The following is a 15,053-nucleotide window of genomic DNA, read 5'->3' on the forward strand; positions in this document are numbered from 1 at the left end:
TTTAAAATATGATTGTTTTGTGTGTGTTGAGTTTGAGGAGTTCTTTATAGATCCTGGATATCAACCTTTTATCTGTACTGTCATTTGCAAATATCTTCTCCCATTCCATGGGTTGCCTCTTTGTTTTGTTGACTGTTTCCTTTGTTGTGCAGAAGCTTTTGATTTTGGTGAAGTCCCAAAAGTTTATTTTCACTTTTGTTTCCTTTACCTTTGGAGACATATCTTGAAAGAGGTTGCTGTGGCTGATATCGAAGAGATTACTGCCTATGTTCTCCTCTAGGATTCTGATGGATTCCTGTCTCATGTTGAGGTCTTTTATCCATTTTGAGTTGATCTTTGTGTACGGTGTAAGAGAATGGTTGAGTTTCATTCTTCTACATATAGCTGTCCAGTTTTTCCAGCACCATTTATTGAAGAGACTTTTTCCACTGTATATTTTTTCCTGTTTTGTTGATTATTTGCCCATAGAGTTGAGGATCCATATCTGGACTCTCTACTCTGTTCCACTGGTTTATGTGTCTGTTTTTATGCCAATACCATGCTATCTTGGTGATCACAGCTTGTAGTAAAGCTTGAAATCAGGTAACGTGATGCCCCCAGTTTTATTTTTTTTCAACATTTCCTTAGCGATTTGGGGTCTCTTCTGATTCTATACAAATTTTTGAATTATTTGCTCCAGCTCTTTGAAGAATACTGCTGGAATTTTGATCAGAATGGCATTAAACGTATAGATTGATCTAGGCAGTAGAGACATTTTAACAATGTTCATTCTTCCAATCCAAGAGCATGGAATCATCTTCCATCTTTTTGTGTCTTCTTCAATATCTTTCATGAGTGTTTTGTAGTTCCTCGAATACAGATCCTTTACCTCTTTGGTTAGGTTTATTCCCAGGTATCTTATGGTTCTTGTTGCTATAGTAAATGGAATCAATTCTCTAATTTCCCTTTCTGTATTTTCATTGTTAGTGTATAAGAAAACCACTGATTTCTGTACATTGACTTTGTATCCTGCCATGTTGCTGAATTGCTGTATGAGTTCTAGCAGTTTGGGGGTGGAGTCTTTTGGGTTTTCCATATAAAGAATCATGTCATCTGCAAAAAGAGAGAGAGTTTGACTTTTTCATTTCCCATATGGATACGTTTTATTTATCTTTGTTGTCTGATTGCTGTTGCTAAGACTTCTAATACTATGTTGAACAAGAGTGGTGAGAGTGGGCATCCTTGTTGTGTTCCTGATCTCAATGGGAAGGCTGAAAGCTTTTTCCCATTGGGGATGATATTTGCTGTGGGTCTTTCATAGATAGATTTGATGAAGTTCAGGAATGTTCCCTCTAACCCTATACTTTGAAGTGTTTTAATCAGGAATGGATGCTGAATTTTGTCAAATGCTTTTTCTGCATCGATTGAGAGGATCATGTAGTTCTTCTCTCTTCTCATATTAATTTGTTGTATCACATTGATTGATTTGTGAATGTTGAACCATCCTTGTAGTCCAGGAATGAATCCCACCTGGTCATGGTAGATAATCTTTTTCATGTGCTGTTGGAACCTGTTTGCTATGACCTTGTTGAGAATCTTAGCATCCATATTCATCAGTGATATTGGTCTGAAATTCTCCTTTTTGGAAGGGTCTATGCCTGTTTTGGGAATCAGGGTAATGCTTGCTACATAGAAAGAGTCTGGAAGTTTTCCTTCTGCTTCAATTTTTTGAAACAGCTTCAGGAGAATAGGTGTTATTTCTTTGAAAGGTTGATAGAATTCACCAGGGAATCCATCAGGTCCTTCGCTCTTGTTTTTGGGGAGGTTTTTGATCACTGCTTCAATCTCGTTACTAGATATTGGTCTATTCAGGTTGTCAATTTCTTCTTGGTTCAATTTTGGGAGTTTATTGTTTTCCAGGAATGCATCCATTTCATGTCGGTTACTTAGCTTATTAGCATATAACTGTTGATAATAACTTCTGATAATTGTTTCTACTTCCTTGGTGTTATTTGTGATCTCTCCCTTTTCATTCATAATTTTATGAATTTGGTCTTTCTTTTCTTTTGGATTAGTGTGGACAATAGTTTATCAATCTTATTGATTCTTTCAAAAAACCAGCTTCTCTTTTCATTGATACATTCTACTGTATCTCTGGTTTCTACCTCATTGCTCTGAGCTCTAATCTTGATTATTTCCCTTCTTATGTGTGGAGTTGATTTGGTTTGTTGTTGATTCTCCAGTTTTTAAGGGGTAGAGACAGCTGGTGCCTTCTGGATTTTTCAATGTTTTTGAGGGTGGCTTGGATGATTATGTATTTCCCCGTTATGGCCGCCTTTGCTGTATCCCATAGGTTTTGGACTGAAGTGTCTTCATCCTCATTGGTTTCCATGAATTGCTTAAGTTCTTCTTTGATCTCCTGGTTGATCCAAGCATTCTTAAGCAAGGTGGTCTTTAGCGTCCAAGTGTTTGAGTTCCATCTGAACTTTTCCTTGTGATTGAGCTCCGGTTTCAAAGCATTGTGATCTGAGAATAGGCAGGGAATAATCTCAGTCTTTTGGTATCTGTTGAGTCCTGATTTGGGACCCAGTATGTGGTATTCTGGAGAAGGTTCCATGTGCACTTGGGAAGAATGAGTATTCTGTTGTTTTAGGGTGGAATGTTCTTTATATATCTATGAGGTCCATCTGGTCCAATGTTTTATTCAATGCTCTTGTTTCTTTATTGATTTTCTGCTTCGATCATCTATTTCTGAGAGAGTCGTGTTAGGATCTCCTACTATTAATGTATTCATATCAATATGACTCTTTATCTTGATTAACAGTTTTCTTATGTAATTGGCTGCTCCCATATTGGGGCCATAGATATTTACAATTGCTATATCATCTTGGTGGATAGTCCCTTTAAGAATGATGTAGTGTCCTTCTGTATCTCTGACTACAGACTTCAGTTTAAAATCTAATTTATCTGATATGAGAATCGCTACCCTGGCCTTCTTTTGAGGCCCATTGGCATGAAAGATGCTTCTCCAACCCTTCACTTTCAGTCTGGGTGTATCTTTAGGTTCAAAATGGGTCTCTTGTAGACAACATATGGATGGGTACTGTCGTTTTATCCAGTCTGCAACCCTGTGCCATTTTATGGGTGCATTTAGGCTATTCACATTGAGAATGATTATTGATAGATATATTTTTATTGACATCGTGTTACCTTTGAAGTCTTTCTTTCTGTAGATTGTCTCTATATTTCTGTTCAGTGCTATTCTTAGGATTTTTCCTCTTTTATATACCGCCTTGTTAATATTTCCTGCAGTGTTGGCTTAGTGGTTGCATAGTCTTCTAAGCCTTGCTGGTCTTAGAATCTCTTTATCTCCATCCATTTTGAATGTCAGTCTTGCTGGATAAAGTATTCTTGGCTGCATGTTATTCTCATTTAGTGCCCTGAATATATCTTGCCAGGCCTTTCTGGCTTGCCAGATCTCTGTGGATAGGTCTGGCATTATTCTGATGGGCTTTTCTCTGTAAGTAAGGAGCCTCTTTGTCCTAGCGGCCTTCAAGAGATTTTATCTGCAATTATGATTCCTCAGTTTGACTATCAGTTGCCCTGATGTTTTTCTGGAATCTATAATCTTCCTTGGAGACCGTTTCGCTGGTTCCATTTGCAAGACTGGGAAAATTTTCCTGAAGAACTTGTTCCACTATATATTCTAGAATTCTTTCTTTCTCCTCCCCTTCAGGGATTCTAATAATTATGACCTTTGAACGTTTCATGGCATCATTTATTTCCCTGTTTCTATTTTTGTGGCTTCTAAGCTGTTTGTTCCAGGCTTCCTCCTGATCCTTTCTCTGGTTGTTCTCCAGATCACTAATTCTATCTTCTGTCTCAGTTACTCTAGCTTTGAGAGAATTTAGATTGATTGGAACTCATTGAGAGCATTGTGAACCTCATCCCTAGTAGCTTTCAGCTTTGCCCTAACATTGTGGACATCATCTCTGGTCACTTTCAGCTCGGCCCTAATCAATTCCGTTTGGTCATCCATGGCTTTCTCCAACCTAGCTATTGCCTGGATAATTCTTAGCCGGAATTCTCCTATTCATTTTGGTGAGAGATGGCTAATGGATGTGGCTGGATGTATCAACCATGGTGCAGTCAAGGTGCACCCTGGAACACTTCTGAGCAATCAGGATTCCCCACCCAAATGAGAGAAAAAAGAAAAGAAAAAAAAAATTAGAGACAGGAAAGAAAGGGAAGATAAAAGAGAAGGTTCAGCTGAAATGGGCCCCAAGGTAAGATTTATGAAGTATACAAACAAAAACAGACAAACACAAAGACTGATAAACGTATATGACAAGAGAAATACACACATTTGTGTGTGTGTGTGTGTGTGTATATATTATATATATATATATATATATATATATATATATATATATATAATATATATATATATATGCAAAGGTAGGAAGAGCCTCGTCAAAAAGAACCCCAAGTGTAAGATTTATATACTATCAGGACAAACAGAAAAACACAGAAACACTGGTGGAAGAAAAAGATGAGAGAATGGTTAAAAATTCTCAGTGTGGGTGAGGAAGGTTGTTTTGATTTTTCCTGTATGTATCTTGGTATCTTTGTTAAATGACTCAACTTTTCTAAGATAAAGGGCGATTAAAAATTGGTTTACCTATTGGGGTAGTATTGATTGGGGAAATGGGATTACTTTGAAGTTTAACTCTATATGAATATTAGAAAATAAAAATAAAAAGGAAAACTAGACTTAACTAATCTAAAAGAATAAAAAATTTCAAAAAATAGAAATACAAAAGAAAAGCATAGGTTTATGTATCAAAAAGTTCAGGTTAGAAGATTATTATGGAATTTGATGCACTCGACAGCTCACTGTGATTGCAAATAGTTTAAAAAATTATCTATGTAAAAAAAGACATGAACCAGAATAGTGGGAGTTGGTTAAAAATAAAAGTTGTTCTATGAAGTAGTGGTGGTTGTTCTCTAGTAGTCTTTTTTTTTCTTTGTTGGTTTTCTGGGGGAGGGGCCTGCCACGTGGGTTTTCAGTCAGTGATGTTCCTGAGTTAAGTCCTCCCCCCCCCTCAAGGGGATGGGCTCTGAGGAAACTTTTTTTTTTTCCTGACTTTTGTTCTCTGGTGGTTTTTATGTTTGTTCACTTTTTTTTTTTTCTCTCACCTTGACCGCTTTTGATGGTTTTGTAGTTTTAGCGGAAAGCAAACTGCACCCTGACCTCCCTCTCAGAGAGGAGCCTCAGTCTGGCTGCAGAGTCCAAATAAGTTCCCGCTGAGCCGCTGGCAGAGAAGGTTCCAAGTCGCGGTCCCTGGGGACACAGGATCTTTTGCTTGTACCCAAAACCATGGCAGCAGCGGCTGTCTGGGCAGCTCCAGACCGCCAGAGAGGTTCAAGGAAGCGATTGCACACTGAGATTTTCCCGTTGGCCCCGGGCTGGGAATGCCTCGGTCTAAGAGCGCCTGGCTTGCATGCACCTCTTTCAGGGGAGGCTGTGGGTCGTGGAGGTGTTTCAGGCTCTGAGAACAGGGCTCAGGACCGAAAGCACGAGGCTGGGCCTTTGTGCACCTCTCTCAGGGGAGAGTTTGGGGAGTTCGTCTTAGGCTCTGAAACAATGGCGTGAGTTTAAGAGCACCAGCTGGGTCTTTGTGTACCTCTCTCAGGGGAGGATGAGGGCGCTCGCATCTCAGGCTGTATAGCAGGCCTTGCGCATTCTGTCCTCTGGCGATGCTCCCAGCCCCTCATAGGAGCTGGATTCCTTGAGTTCTAGGGAATGTTGGTGGCTTAGGGACCAAGACCTGGTTTCTCCGCCACACTCTCTCTGGCTCAATGCCAGGGGAGGCTGTCCTGGGACCGGGGACTTAAGCCCCTGTCCATAGCTGCCCGGATTCCCACAATCCCCCCCCCCCTCCATGATCCTTTGCTCTTAGTGCTTTCAACCAGTCTCCAAGTTAATGCTGGTCCCCAGACGCAGGGCACTTTCCCTCCTATTAGGGGTATTACTTTCCAGCCGGTGGCCTCTGGTGGCTCCCTCCCCTTTTGTTTATCTTCTGATATCAGTCCTCCGTTCCCACTCTGCTTTACCTGCCCACTGGTGTCTTCTGCTCCTGTACAGATCCAGACGTGTATAATTCTGATCTCAGGCTGATTTCATGGGTGATTGGAGTTCTTTGGTAGGTAATCAGCTCACTTTAGGGTACAGCTTTAAAAGGCGCCTCCTCCTACTTTCCTGCCATCTTCACCGATTGGGACTGATTCTTTATAAAATTGTAACAGATTAGTTTGAGCAGAGCAGTTAGTAACATTTTGCTATTTACAGTGCTTTCTTGGGCAAAGAGAACATAAAAGGAAGCATGTTTATAAAATTCATTTCTAATTTACGTGCATTAATTTTGTTCTTAGGGAATATTGTCTATGGACATCCCATTTTGTATTTCCTATAAACTGGTCAAATTAACAGAACCTAGAAAAACCAAGCAACTATCTGAGCTACAACCATCCAGCTAACTTCACATAAAATGAAATAAAAATAAATGTTATTTTTATAATAAATGCAGAATGTGGTTGATATCTATAGCAGAAAAATGTGTAGTACAGGATGAGGGACAACGAACCATTAAAACTATTATTTGTCTTCAGAAATTCTAACCTTTCCAATATTTTATGTATACTCTGAATTTTTTTGTCATTAAAAATACTATCACACTGGGCACAGCTGATCTTCATAATATTGTGAGTTAGACCAAATTTCTAGACTCAAAATTTTAGAGTCTAGAAAACTTATAGAGGTAATTTTCTCACTCCTAGGAAAGTTGAGGAAAGACCTAGGTCTTTTGATAATACAACTAGGTTTTTTAAGTACACTAACTTGTTTAAGATGTGTTATGAATTAATAAGTAATTTTACCTGGTTTATACATGTATTAGTCACTTAAATAGCAATACAGGAAATAAAAATGTTCCTCAAAGAAATACTGTTATTATTAACTTCTTCATTGGTTTGAGAAGACCATAAATCATTCAGAAACCAGACTGTGGTCATAAAAAGCACATAGATCACCTTGATTTTTAGAAAATATCACTGCATCTGGCTTCCTGATCTGTGTCATAAATGACATTTAAGATAAAAAGGAAATACTAATGTTTTCTTCTGCTCTGCACCACACATTCTGACACTTGATTTTATTTTCATTTGTTTCACCTCCAAGATTTTACATATACTCTGATGTCCTTATATAGATTAAGATCTTTTAGAAGAGAAAAACGTTTTTTTTTTCTTTTAACGCATTCACCATGACTTTAAGAACAAATGGTAGATGTGTAAAACTTTTAGTTCATTAGGTGACCAAATAAATGTAAGTGGGTATGTGGATAGTTGGTATTATTAATAAAAACTTTTAAAGGAAATTTACAAAATTTATTAATTCTCCAGAAAGGAAATACTTTCACTCTGTTTTATATTCATGAAATTTAATTTCATGGTCATCAAAGAGTTCAAACTTGTTGGTGAAAAAAAAATGTCTTCAACCTAATTAATGTCATATTTTGGAAATGTAAAGTCTATGCTTTGAATACTGATATTTCTGGTAAAGAATAGCAAAAGTAAGACTTGTTAGAATTTGAGAGGCAATGTACTACCTTTTAGTTACAAAGAATATTGATCCATACTTGGAACTTTTATGTAAGTCTTCAGTGCTGCACCATTGCTACTTAAATCCATTTACAAGTTACTATAGCATTGCTCCATTCTAAGAGGAGGTAATTTGTCCCTGTTCCCTATAATCCAAAATGTAATAGTTCACCTGAAGATTGTTGAGTAACCCAAGGGTTGACTCCATGCAATCTCAAAATGATCTTGCTTTCAACAGCAGATGGACACATCTATGTAGATACGCAACTCAATTTTTTTTCCAAATTTTTCTTCACAATGCATAATGGATTTATGTGTATGTAAATAGTTGTCCCATGAAAGCTTAACCTTATGTTTTAACTACTTAAATATTCCATTGTGCTGAACAAATTGTTTTGTTTTGTTTTTTGTTTCCTGTAATTGGCTACTACAATGTTTTTCAGAGTTTTTTATTTTTTAACACTATTTTGTCCAAATCCTCCTTGTGTATTGTCTTTTCTAGTTGGTCCATGTTTTTACCTTTGATCCTACAAGTCGTGTTCTGCTCTCTCTAGGATTTAGGAATGCCTGCTTTATCCTTAAAATCCATCTTAATTAAATTCAAAACTCCTGTATTGAGTTAGGAGCTGTGTTCAGCTCTGAGGCCAAGTAGGAGAACAGTACTCTATGAATTTCCCTTGGAAGTAGACAACAGAATAGGAAAGGAGGCATGGAAACAAATACTTATGATAATTTAGAGATGTAAGAGTTAGGAAAATATTTGCTTTATGGGATGAAAGGATGATAGTGCTACTACTCTGCAGAAGAAAGCTTTCAAGTTAATGTGCTACCAATAACCATCTTACTGTCTTATATAAAGCCATACTCTATAAATCTATATAATATCCCCAAACTTAATGTCATTAGGAGTTAATTGTTTCCTTATTTTCTCCAACTATTACGCTTGAAATATATCACTTAATTTCTTAATCGATTCCTAAGCATACAGCATACTTTAATAAATGATTCAAGAACTACTTTTATGGTCCTCTTTGAAGCCAAGACTGTAGAATCACCTCTCTGCAGTGACTCTGAAAGTTCTGAGAAAGCATTACAGATGACTTAGAAACCCCACATATGTCCCATAGTTTCCTGATAGTAAAGATCACACTGAAAATGGAGATCAGTTGCTACATTTTAATTTTGGAAAACCCCAGATAATATTGATATTGACAAGAGCTTGAGATACGTGGTGTGTGTTTGTATATATTTATCTATATATGGAAAACATGAGAATGAGAGCCTTAAATGATTATTCCTTATGTGGTTTATTGTGGTGGTTGATTTTCAGTCTTCATAATATCTTATTTTCAAAATACATTCTGGTTCTTATCTTCTTAGCTTTAAAATATTATTCTGAGGTATAATTTGACTTTAGGACTATTGACTTATTGAACTAGCTCTATGGTCTTGGATACACTGTTTTGAATTTCCCTGGTAAGACTGAAACATGTCTTGTTCCTGGTCATGTGTCAGGTGGTCTGTATGTCAGCATTAATTAGGGTATCAACCATAGCTTTTGGCTTCAATTTCGTTTTTGAGATTTGATTTAGGAGGTTGAGAAAGTTTACTAGTATTCTTAATTTACTGAGCAGTTTTATCATGAATGTATGCTGCATTTTCTCAAGTGCATTCACCACATCTTTTGCAGTTAGCATATAATATTTCTCCTTCAATTTTAATGGAATAAATTAAATATGTAGATTTTTTTTTAATGTTGACAATTTTGCCTTTGGGATTATTTTGTTCAGCTAGCTTCTTTCAAATTTTTTGTTACTGAGTCATCTAAATACCCAATATGGGGTTTGAACTCACATCAGGAGTCACAGGCTCCACCCATTGAACCAGCTCAGTGTCCCTCTACCAATGTGGAAGTTTATATCCTGGAATTGGACCCCTTTTTCTTTTTTCTTTATTGCACTTAATGCTATAAATCTAAGCACTGAATAGCTTATGAGACAACTTTTAATAAGCTGTGTTTTCCTCAATTATTTTTTGAGGTTTTTTGTTATTTTCAGACCCATGATCCATTAGAAATAGATCATATAATCTTCAAGCATGTGGAGATTTTCTAGATGTATACTATCAGTCACTTAGAATTGGATACTACTGTAGTACAGCACAAATTCTCTTCTAACAAAATGTGACATGTTTTTGTGGCTCATCAATATGACTTTTATCACTATTTCCATTACGTTTGAGAGAAATGTGTATTTTACCAATATTCAGTGTGATGTTATATAATATAAGTCAAAATAGAACCTCTCTTCCAATTTGCTATATATTGACTGACTTCCTTTGCCTAATTAAAGATTGAGGAAGGATATTAATGAGGCCAACTACTGAATTATGAAGAGGTTTTTTAGTTTAGTTTTGTTTTTGTGAAATTGTTGTATTTACCATATATGTATTCTTCCAGGCATTGTTATCTATTCAAAATTAGTTTTCTATATGGCATCTTTTCTCTTCAGTCTAAAGAGATTCTTTTAACTGACTTGATTTAGCAGGTCTGCTAGAGATATATTCTTCCACATTTTGTCTGAAGTGTATGTATTCATTGATTGTTACCTACTATTTACAGTTCTCTTGAAAGCCCCCCCCCCAAAAAAATGCCTAATGTGATTTTTTTTTTATTGTAACATTTCCATTCAGTGCTTTTGAAAATTTCCATCTCTTTATTGAAAAGCATTATTTCCTATGACCCTGCAATTGCACTCCTGGGTATTTACCCCAAAGATACAGATGTAGTGAAAAGAAGGGCCATCTGTACCCCAATGTTTATAGCAGCTATGGCCACGGTCGCCAAACTATGGAAAGAACCAAGATGCCCTTCAACGGATGAATGGATAAGGAAAATGTGGTCCATATACACTATGGAGTATTACGCCTCCATCAGAAAGGACGAATACCCAACTTTTGTAGCAACATGGACGGGACTGGAAGAGATTATGCTGAGTGAAATAAGTCAAGCAAAGAGAGTCAATTATCATATGGTTTCACTTATTTGTGGAGCATAACAAGTATCATGGAGAACAAGAGGTGTTAGGAGAAGGGAGTTGGGGTAAATTAGAAAGAGAGTTGAATCATGAGAGACTATGGACTCTGAAAAACAATCTGAGGGGTTTGAAGTGGTGGGGGTGTGGGAGGTTGGGGTACCAGGTGGTGGGTATTATAGAGGGCACGGATTGCATGGAGCACTGGGTGTGGTGAAAAAATAATGAATACTGTTTTTCTGAAAATAAATAAATTGAAAAAATAAAAAAAAGAAAAGCATTATTTATTCCCTCATGATACTTACTTCTCTAAATTATTTAACATGTCAATTGTAATTACCTCAATCCATTTCTGATAATTCCAAAATCTGGTCATTTCTGGGTCCGATATTATTTTTATGATAGTAATATGTTTTTACATTTCTTAATATTTCATTCAATGTGAGGGACTTTGTGTAAAAAAAACTGATAAAATTGTTTCCCATAAAAATGAGACTTGTTTCATCCGCCACATTACTCCTCTGGGATTGAAGGATAGAGTGCCGGATGCCTTGTGTAAGGTTCAGCCACCTGTTAACTTTCTCCTGCTCCTCTACATACATCCTTACTCTACCAGGCCCCTTGCTGTCCTTTGACAACAAGTGACCCTTATTCTCATGCCTCAACTCCAGGCACAGACAGTAATTCACCGTGTTTAAATTTCAGCTGCTTTTCTCTTAACAGCATTTAGGGAGGTTTCTTCCTCCTCTCACTTCTCTGCTAAAGGTTAAATCCACCATGGATCTCATCTAGCAGGGGACTTGTTACTTTTCTGTATTCACAGGGTTCATATTCTCATGTCTATATTCTAATGGCATAAAATAACTATGACTTTGAGTATTATTTGTCTTGAAATAATTATTGGGTCTCAAGTGTCATTCTTTAGTGATCCTTTACTAGCCTGGTACTATTTTAAAAATGGCACGTGGAGATCGGGTCTTAAATTAGTTGTACTTGAAACTACTGTGAAAATGTGTATCAGTACTTGTGCTTAAATACCCACTGTGGTATTTTACTCACCCCTAACTGTGCCCCCAAACTTGTAGTTTGCTTGAGCAAATTATTGGGAATAGAAAAAGGAAAAGACAATGTAACATGTATTCTGAGAAATACAGGTTTATGTTTTCTAAGGAATCAGGCCATAAGGCTTCCCAACTGAGTCTAACAGATGCTGAAAAAAATAGAGTTGATAAGTTTGGGACCACTCCATATAAACATTCATTCCTGCTATTAGAGTAAAAATGAGAGTGAGCCATCTTATAGGAGGTCATTGAGTGGACAATTCTTATATCTTGCCAAATATTAATATTGATATTAATCAAAATACTCTGATTATATACTATGCAAAAAAAAAAAAAGATGATAATCACCAAAAAATAACAACAAACATAAAAGACATTGGGGTCTATCTGCTTGACCCGTAAAAATCCTGTCAATCTGAAAAGAGGGAACCAGGCCATACTTTAGAAAAGATAGTTGATTAATAATCAGAAGACAACTTATTTTGGTGAAATCCCATTGCTTTATTTTAACTTTTGTTTCCCATGCTCAGGAGACATCTAGAAAGAAGTTGCTATAGCCAATGTCAGAGTTTACTTCCTCAGTTCTCCTATCGTACTTCCATATTCTCCTATGGTTTTATGTCTCAAATTTAGGTCTTCAACCCATTTTGAATTAATTTTGGTGTATGATATAAGAAAATGGTCCACTTTCATTCTTTTGCCTGTTGTTATCAAGTACTTTGTCAAAATAAATCCTTCTGCACAGTGAAGGAAAAAACACACTAAAGGCAAATTACAGAATAGGATAAGATATTTGCAAGTGACAAATATGATAAAGGGTTAGTATCCAAAACGTATAAAGAACTTAAACCCCCAAAATGAATAATCTAATTTAAAAATGGGAAGGAGACATGAATAACCTTTTTTCTAAAGACATACAAATGGTCAACAGGCACATGAAAAGATATTCAACATCACTGATGATTAGAGATATACAAAACTATAGTCAGCTATCAAGTCAAATGTGTCAGAATGACTAACCTCCAGAACAGATGAAATAACAGGCATTGGCAAGGATGTGGAGAAAGGGCACCAATCTTGCATTGCTGGTGGAAGTGTAAAATGGTGGAGCCATTCTGGAAAACAGCATGGAGTTTGGTCAAAAAGTGAAAAATAAAACTACCGTACAGTTCAGCAATTTTACTACTAAGTATTTACTCAAAGAATCTAAAAATACCAATTCTAAGTGATACATGGAGCATTATCTATAATAACCAAATTACAGAAACAGTCTAACCATCTGTCAACTGATGACTGGATGAAGGGGTGGTGCGCGCGCGCGCGTGTGTGTTTGTATGTGTAATTTCATTATTTTTATGGCTGAGTAATATACAGTGGGATATTATTCAGCCATTAAAAAAAAAAAACTTGCCATTTGCAGTGACATGGATGGAGCTAGAATAAATAATGCTAAATGAAATAAGCCAGTCAGAATAAGACAAATAGCTTATGATTTCAGTCATGTGTAGAATTTAAAAATCAAGGGAGTTCAAGAAAAGGAGAGAGAGAAAGACCAAGAGACAGACTCTTAACTATAGTGAAAAATGGATGGTTATGAGTGAGAATGGGTGAAATAGGTTACGAGGATTAAGGAGGGCACTTGTCGTGATGAGCACAGGGTATCTTACGTAATGTTAAATCACTATATTGTATACCTGCAACTAATATTACACTGTATGTTAACTAGCTAGAATTTAAATAAAAACCTAAATTCATTTTAAGTTACTTTTTAAAGTTCATAGTAGAACACAAATTCATGTAATTCAAGCAAAAATTCATAAGGGAAGAAAACAATGTAAGAAAAAAGGAAGTGAGTGAATAATGCAGAATTCAAATTATTTAGTAATAAAATGATGTATTACATTGATATTGTAAATGAGGCAGAAATTGGGCTTTAAAAAATCAAAAAGACACTCACCATTAAAAATAGTGAGGAAGAAAAACATGGCTGTCAAGGTGGTCATATTTACAGAACAAGTTTTTTCAATGATAGATGATAGAACAATTTGAACAGACAAATGTAAGCCATAATTCTGAGATGAATGTAATGTTTTAAGACAGTTTTTGATTTTTTGTAGTAATGGTTTTACTGTATTTTACAACATTTTTTAACAACCACAGAAAGAATAAAGTTTTTATCATGCAGAAATCATCATGGTTTTCAAGTACAAAATTCTATAAAATTGTCACCATATCAAATTTATATTTTGAAATAGAAATTAACTCTAATTTTATAATCAGCATAATAAAAACTATTGTGTTCACTTTTCAGAACCTAAAACAATAGCTTCAATATAGTAGTTGTTACTAAAATTTATAAACAAATAGCTTTTGTTTAAAGGACTATCATTTCTAAAAGCAAAAAAGGAAAACACACTGTAATCACACTGCAGCTATACTGTTAATTTTTTATCTAAAGCTTCCCAGACTTTTATCATAAATGTGTATGTATATTTAGAATCCTATTATATCTACACTAAAATGCATATTTAGTAGGATTTGAATATACTTCTCAATCCTTCCTAGCACAATATTTCAGAGATTCTCAAAGCCCGAGCTGGGTTGAAAGAAGGGATGTTTAGCTCCAAACTGTGCTGGAGTCCAAGTATTTGAGGAGCTACACAAAAACCATTAAGGGGCTTCCCCGTCTTCCTCTGATCCTGCGCACGCTTGAAAATGAAATCTGTTGCTTCAGTAATATCAAATCTTTTTCCCCCTAAGGGAAAACATGAATATGAGTGTCCTCCAGCAACTCTGAGTTGAGTTACATATAAAAAATGTTTGTTTTCTAGTTCCAGCAGAGAGCAGCACGCCCATGGATCCCAGAGCCCTCCAGGCCCTGCAGCATGATGCTGGTGGGTGAACGTGGGGGCCTGGTAACAGGTCGAAGGCTGTGACCTGCAGAGACCCAGCGCCCTTGCCATGGTCGTCCACCGGCCAGGCTCAGATTGAAGCAGCTGTGAGCTCTGCACCCCGACCCCACCTTGGCACAGGTGGTGGTGGCCTCTTGGAGCCCAGACCTCGCCTGCTGCCTACGCCTCCGGTGCAATTCTGTGGGGCCTCCGCAAAGCCCCTGCCCAAGCCCCCCGGGCGTGTCGTGCCTTTGGACTTCCGTGTACAGGAGCAAGAAGAATGGCGGCCACGTGAATGCTGCCCACTGGGCCATCAAGGGTCTGAGAAGGTGGGTCTGTGGGGACGCTAGCTTGGCCACCTTTGGGCCTTGCAGCCTCATAGGTCCGGCCCTGGGAAGACCTCTCCGTTCCCACTGGACGAAACCTCA

Source organism: Mustela lutreola, chromosome 10, assembly GCF_030435805.1.
Source record: "Mustela lutreola isolate mMusLut2 chromosome 10, mMusLut2.pri, whole genome shotgun sequence".
Classification (NCBI taxonomy): Eukaryota; Metazoa; Chordata; class Mammalia; order Carnivora; family Mustelidae; genus Mustela; species Mustela lutreola.